The sequence below is a fragment of the Sceloporus occidentalis genome, unplaced genomic scaffold (assembly GCF_023333645.1).
Source record: "Sceloporus occidentalis isolate IW3139 unplaced genomic scaffold, rSceOcc1.0.p SCAF_231, whole genome shotgun sequence".
Lineage (NCBI taxonomy): Eukaryota > Metazoa > Chordata > Lepidosauria > Squamata > Phrynosomatidae > Sceloporus > Sceloporus occidentalis.
Window position 1 is genome coordinate 209013 of NW_028317211.1, and position 8067 is coordinate 217079.

Sequence of the window (8067 nt, forward strand, 5' to 3'; positions counted from 1 at the left end):
GGAAGCAAAGACATTTCCGGGCAGACAATCATTTTTTTCACCACTTCATGATCGAGAATATATACGAACCACATAGAGGTCTATTTACTAAACCGCGAGTGCTAATGCGGCTAGAAATGTCTGCAGCAGCAAATTCCGTAATACCTTTGCACAGCGCTCTGAAATAAGTAAAAAATAATCAAAAGCTCTTTAGAGGGATGCACACCCCATGCCTCTCCGCCTTTACTTGTTGTTTGGTAACAGTTTTTTTGTTTTCATGACGCTTAACTTGGGTAGAAAATTAGACTTTTTTTAACCAAAAGAGTTCTTCCCCATCCCACCAGTATTGGAATGAGTGGTGAGGGGGGTGGCACTGCTTGCACAGCCTCTGAGCGGTGGGTAGATTGAAGGGTACTGTACCCCCTCGCTAGATTTATTAACCCACTGCCTCATTACATATGGCGTGAGGGAGGCGTTGTGTGTATCTGTGTATTGCTGGGGTTATATTACTGTATACAGCGCTGGGGGTTATATTACTGTATACAGCGCTGGGGGGTTATATTACTGTATACAGCGCTGGGGGGTTATATTACTGTATACAGCGCTGGGGGGTTATATTACTGTATACAGCGCTGGGGGGTTATATTACTGTATACAGCACTGGGGGGTTATATTACTGTATACAGCGCTGGGGGGTATATTACTGTATACAGCGCTGGGGGTTATATTACTGTATACAGCGCTGGGGGTTATATTACTGTATACAGCACTGGGGGGTTATATTACTGTATACAGCGCAGGGGGTTATATTACTGTATACAGCGCTGGAGGTTATATTACTGTATACAGCACTGGGGTTATATTACTGTATACAGTGCTGGGGGGTTATATTACTGTATACAGCGCTGGGGTTATTACTGTATACAGCGCTGGGGGTTATATTACTGTATACAGCGCTGGGGGTTATTACTGTATACAGCACTGGGGGTTATATTACTGTATACAGCACTGGTGGTTATATTACTGTATACAGCGCTGGGGGTTATATTACTGTATACAGCGCTGGGGGGTTAAATTACTGTATACAGCGCTGGGGGTTATATTACTGTATACAGCGCTGGAGGGTTATATTACTGTATACAGCACTGAGGGTTATATTACTGTATACAGCGCTGGGGTTATATTACTGTATACAGCGCTGGGGTTATATTACTGTATACAGCGCTGGGGGTTATATTACTGTATACAGCGCTGGGGGTTATATTACTGTATACAGCGCTGGGGGTTATATTACTGTATACAGCGCTGGGGGTTATATTACTGTATACAGTGCTGGGGGTTATATTACTGTATACAGCGTTTGGGGTTCTGTTCAGTGGGAGGAATAATTTATTTGACTTTAAGGAGCTCTTATATTCACAGCGACATCGCGAAGGCTGTCACTTAATTACTAAATACTGCAGCGATGCCGTTGAGGAAGGGGATAAATCACTTGGCCCCCGTTGGGGTAGAATAGGTGAAAGTGTCATTAGTTGGTTTTCATGGTAATTTAATTTGCGCGGCCGCGGCGTCTCTCTCCCCGAATTCCCAGACCCCGAGGATTTATCTGTGTGCTCGGTCTGCGGTTTGGACTGGCTGCTCGTTATCACTTAGAGTTAAAATTTACTCTGCATATAATGGATCTATCGGCCGCTATAAATCTCGCTGCGCTCGCTGTAATGATTCTTAAATGATTTTCTAACTGAGGACCAAAAGACCTGCCTGAACTTGTGTTTTTGGCAAGAAATGAGTGGAAGGCGGCTGGGAGTATTTCAGGAAGAACTGCGGTTGGCGTCGGCCCCGGGGCCGGTGAACTTTCGTGAGGTGATTCAGAGTCAGTGCAGCAGCTTCAGCGTAAAATGCGGTCTGAATACGGTAAACGTCAGTCTCTATAGCGGGAAACGGTCTAAATTCCTTAGCACTGAGACTCTTCGAACGTTAAACCTTTAATACCCCATTACACGGGTCCTCATGGGGGCAACAACGGTCCTTATGAAAGCCATGCCTTTTCAGGAGGTAAAGATATTCTAAACAAAGTCACCTGTATTCAAGCAGGGATCTCAACTGTCATATAGCAGGAGGGAAGCACCAATCATTAAATCAGAGAGAATATGAAGGAGTCGGCTCCAGAATGAGTGACTCTGAAAATCTGTCCATTCTCAGAAAATCTGTCCATGACTGGGTTAAAAAGCCCATTGAGACTGGGGTAAAAACTATGAGAATTTGCCAGTTGATCCTAAAACCCATAGATTGGGGTGAAAAGCCTGAGAATCTGATATGATGTCATACCCTGGCGTTCAACACTGAAGCCACACGCACAGCGACGGAGCACAGAAACAAAAGTCTGCAGGAGCATACCCCGCGCTTCCGCTACAGAAATCACGCGGACAGAAAGAAGAGGGAGAAAGGGAAGAGAGAGAGAGAGAAAGGGAGGAGATAGAGAGAAAGGGAGGAGATAGAGAGAAAGGGAAGAGATAGAGAGAAAGGGAAGAGATAGAGAGAAAGGGAAGAGATAGAGAGAAAGGGAGGAGATAGAGAGAAAGGGAGGAGATAGAGAGAAAGGGAAGAGATAGAGAGAAAGGGAGGAGATAGAGAGAAAGGGAAGAGATAGAGAGAAAGGGAAGAGATAGAGAGAAAGGGAGGCTGTGACAGGGCCAGGCTAGCTGGCTCAGGTGTCATATGAAGTTTAGCCGGGTGCACTTTTGTGTCCGGTTCTGTATACCGTGACCCGGTAATATATTATATTGTGTTTATTGTGTAACCGGCCCAGAGACTGATGTGGATTCAGCCCCAGCCTTCAAAGAGACGATCCTATAATCTGGCTGGGGCTCTTAATCAGCCAGCACAGCCCTGTCTGCCCAGACGGCCCCCGCACTACAGGGGGGATAACACAGGTGGGGGAACCCATTGTATTCTGTAATCCCCTCACCTGATACATCCCCTGTATACTGATGGGATTTGTGATGGGATGTGGCTGATGGGATTGGGGGTTGGGTTCGGTACACATTGCATTGAGGTTGTATAAAGTTCTGTGTGTTTGTAATAAAGAGAGTTCTTCTTGGTTTACTACGAATGGTGGTCTGGATGATCCGTGGATAGTGCGATCCGTATGAGGGACTGACTGGTGATTCCTCAGCCCTCAAACAGGGGACCCAGCCTTGGGTACGGTGACCCTGTAACAGAGGCGATAGAGAGAAAGGGAGGAGATAGAGAGAAAGGGAAGAGATAGAGAGAAAGGCAGGAGATAGAGAGAAAGGGAGGAGATAGAGAGAAAGGGAGGCGATAGAGAGAAAGGGAGGAGATAGAGAGAAAGGGAGGAGATAGAGAGAAAGGGAGGCGATAGAGAGAAAGGGGTGTCACGACCACCCCCACACTGGCACTTACCGCAGAAGTTTTTCTACCCAAAGTACTACTGCTGAAGGAGAAGCCCCCGGCGGCAGCACCCCAGGATTTAGAGGATCCCAACAGTAAGGAGGCCAGGTAGAGGTAGGTAATATAGGAACGGAGTTGGATCAACAAGGTATTGGTAACACGTAGAAGGATCTGGTAAAGGATCCCACAGGGTGGAGATGATGCCAAAACGGTAGTCAGGAAAGCTGGGTCAGAGCACCAAAATCGGGTAGTCATACAAGCCGTGGTCAAAATCCAGAGAGGGTAGTCGAACAAGCCGGGGTCAAAATCCAGAGAGGGTAGTCAGACGAGCCAAATCGGTAGCCAAATCAGGGAAGGTAGCGGAACAAAATCAGCAGGCAAGAGAGACGTCAGGCAAGCAAAGGGTCAAAATACTCGGGAGACTAAACAGCACGGTGCACACAGCAAAGACCACAACAGGGTAACTGGGAGGAGGATATCCGGATTTTTAAATCCTGTGCCAGACCTAAGCTCCGCCCACTGGATGACATCACTGATGCAGCTACAGCCTGCCATCAAGACCACGCCCCCAGCTTCTACTCAAGAAGCATGGATGTGCTGAGATCGGGTAAGTACTTGTCTCTGGGGGTCTCTACCTCGTGGTGCCCGTCGCGCACGGGCATTAGCTTGCCCATGCTTGTCGGCACCCGGGACTGTGACAAGGGGGAGATAGAGAGAAAGGGAAGAGATAGAGAGAAAGGCAGGAGATAGAGAGAAAGGGAGGAGATAGAGAGAAAGGGAAGAGATAGCGAGAAAGGGGGATATAGAGAGAAAGGGAGGAGATAGAGAGAAAGGGAGGAGATAGAGAGAAAGGGAAGAGATAGAGAGAAAGGGAGGAGATAGAGAGAAAGGGAGGAGATAGAGAGAAAGGGAAGAGATAGAGAGAAAGGGGGAGATAGAGAGAAAGGGGGGAGATAGAGAGAAAGGGAAGAGTGTGATAGTGAGAAATGGCAGGGAGGTATAGCGAGAAAAGGAAGAGAGAGATAGTGAGAAGGGGAAAAAGAAAGGGGAGAGATGGGGAGAAAGGGGAACGGTATAGAGAAAGATGGGTTTTGGGGAGAAAGGAGGGAGATAATTAGAATGGAAAAGAGAGAGGGTTGATCTCCATTGGTGAAAATTGGCATAATAAAAATAGAGGAGTTGGTCAGGAGTGGGTGGGGTTATTATTAAGCCACTCCCTCTTTTTTTACTATATCCTTCCCAAACCAAAATAGTGCCCCCGTTAGATATATCCATTCGAAGCATCATTCAAAAATAAAATGAAGGATACCGACTCGTTATCGTTAATACACTTGTTTGTATCGACCCAGTGTACGCGCCCATATTCAAATGAGTGCATTTGCATATAGTAATCCCTACTCTGATATGATAAATAATAAATATATATTAATAAATAAATATATATTTAAATATATAAATATGATTAATATGATAAATAATAATCCTAACTATATTAATAATTATATATATATTTAAAAATGATTTCTGAATAGCGATTGTTTTTGTACGTTCCTTGCGTAAATTGGGTGTAAGTGATGGAAGTTTTGGTCCTTGGAGGAACTTCCCCTTTAAGAACTAACTTCTTTTTATTCTTTGTAACAAGCCTCCTGTGATCTTCTACAAATAAAGCATTTTATGAGAATCTCCAGAAAACATCGAGGCGGCCGGGGCGTCCTTTAATTAACTGTCAGGAATTGCACCTACGAGTCTTTTTGCTACATTGATCATAATAAGCAATTTACGAAGGAACGTGGTGAGAAATAAGCGTGCGCCGAAACAACAATAGTATTAATTAATGACAATTAATTATTAATACAAGAAAAACTTAATTATCTTTTATCTGCAGGTGTTACCTCTCCCCACTGCGGGGAAAGCATTAAATATTACTCGCCCCGCTCCCTATAGCATTCTTATTGTTTTGCTTAGTTGCCTCTCCATATGTAATTAGACTTTCCGAGCCCATATGGCACGCGTTCTGGATTCGGCTGCAGGACGTACAGCGGCGGTATTTATATATTTTATTATAAATCTGCCGATTTAAGCAGATTTTTATTAAAAATATATATTTTTTTTATTTTATTTTTTTAGGGTCATTAATTGATAAAAACGTGAAAACTGTAATTTCAGTAAAGTGTAGACGGTGAATTCTGAGCGTGCAAAACCTTCAGCGCTAACATTGCATAGTCAAAAATGATTAAAACAGACGAAATGTCTTAAAATATGCCTTTATTTGTAAATGTGGTAAGAGGCAAACTTAGAAATTTGTTCATTTTAAAGGAATTCACCAACCCTACGGCCCCCGTTGGATTTTACGGCTCCTCCCCATTGCTAATTCTAAGAAATGCAGGAAGCATACTTAAGTACACCTCCTGCACAGTTCTTGATATCGTGGCAGCTGAACAGGAAGCATACTTAAGCACACTTCCTGTGTTCAGTGGAGGTAGCTAAAAACAGTTTATTTTATGAAATTGTAGTTTTATCCTTAATGCATGAAAATCGATGCAAGTATGTTTTAATCATTAGAGTTCTATCTCATTTAACCCCTCCTAGTTCCTCTACTGGAACCAGGAAGTGTTAGTATGTACAGCCATTGCACATGCTCAGCAGCCAATAGAATGTATGCTAGCAAAACATCAGAGTTCAGACAGCAAACACGTTTTTGGCTGCTTTTTCTCCCATAGGCTAGAATGAGATTTGTACTGAGCATGTGCAGGAAGCATACTGAGGTATGCTCTCTGCTCTCAGTAGAGGCAGCAGGGGGAGGAGTTAACTTAAAACAGAAGAACTTCAATAACGTAAGAATGCCTGCACTGATTTCCACGCAGTAAATTGCGCTGGAATCCGTGAAAAATGGACTCCGATATTTATCACGTAAATTTGAAAAAAAGTTACATATTTAAACATGGGCCTTAAGCCGCACCCATATATCCACATTTCATCGTGTCAATATTTCCTTGCCTCTACCCAGCATCTACTCCCAAGGCATTGTATTCAACATAGATACAAATCCTCTAGATTGTAAGCTCCTGTGCGCAGGGCCCTCCTCACCTGTAAGTCAAACTGTTATGTTATATCCTACTTGTTATGTCCTGTCTACCCAGTGTACAGCGCTATGGAATTTGATGGCGCTATATAAACAATAAATAATAATAATAATAATAATTATAATTGGATGACTTTTTCAGCCAATGGTAGGCGTCATTGGGAAACGGTCCCATTGCAGTATGGCTGGCAGATTGTAAGAAGAGTTCCAATTGGCCGTCAGCTGGAAAGCCACTAGCGTTGCTGGGATACCGTATTCTAATTACAATGTTCCCAGAACTCTTTGGGAATATTATGATGTATCCGTCGGAGGAATCCTTCGCTCTGACACGTCCTCATTATATCAGCACTTCAAACGATTTTCCTGAGAGGCTGAACGAGAAAACATTTATAAGCAGAACGTCCCAGGGTGTTTCACGATGTGGGTTTTAGATTAAAAAGATACAACGAATCAATAAAGCAATAAGTGCGAAGCGTTCCGAGTCCGTATAATGTCTGCACGATATCATTTCATTGCATTGCTAAAACCGAGGCGCGGCATTAAAACGGCGTTGGGTTTCTTGTACGAATGAAAGAGAGATGACGGGGGATGTTCGGCCCGGGGGCCAGCGAGGGGCCACGCGTGAGCCTCTAGCTGTTTGGGTTCATAGCTTCGCGATCGATATGACAGCTGCCAGCGCTCCGTGGGTTAATAGGGTTTAACAAGGTGTTATGTCTGCCGTGGTACTGTAACAGGGAGTCCGCAGGTCACCTAAGGCCATGGTTAACAGCGTTAATAAACCCCAAGCTGGGGCAACAGACCATCCAACCATCCTAGTAACCGAGTTTTACTCATTCCCGGGCCCCCGGGGCAGTGTTTCCTATCCGTGCGGAGCAATTGGGGCTTCTACCCACCCCCGGCCCCCTATGAATTATTTGGGACATAAACCCGCCACTTTAACTCTACGTCTCCGATAAGGAGAGGGGTGGCAAGCCCCCCGATACGCCCCCATGTCACGCAGGTGGTGGTGTGGTGTTTGTTACAGGGCGTTCAGCCTCGGAATAAAGCCGTTTCCTACCATTTTACGGCCAAACAAAATGTCTCACTGAAAGAGACAGTCACTAGGACACCCGGCCCCCGTCTAGTCTGTGAAGACTCAAACCTTAATCAGTCGTTGGTTCTCGTCTTAGATTCAGGAGCCGTATGTCTATCCCATGCATGTTTAATACCCTCACTGTATTACCCTCTACCACCTCTGCTGGGAGGCTGTTCCACTTATCTACCATCCTCTCAGCAAAGTAAACTTGTAATAATGTTGTTATTTCTGCGTCTCTCGTATTCCCCCCGGGTTTCCATCAGCTATGTACTGGACACCGCGTAGGTCTTCTTATCCCGGGAAGTCTGCTGTTTGCAGTAAGATTCCCAATGTCAGTCTGCGGATGTTCAGACTCGGAAGCTGTCGCCAGAGCCGTTATTTGTTCAGCATCCCGTCCTGTGAACATGAATCCGCTCTCAACGACTGAACCTCCTCCGCCGCACGGAGTGCCCCGCGGATCTCCGCCACTTCACAGACGACAATACGAACGAAGCCGGCGCATTGTGTGTTTATCATCAAA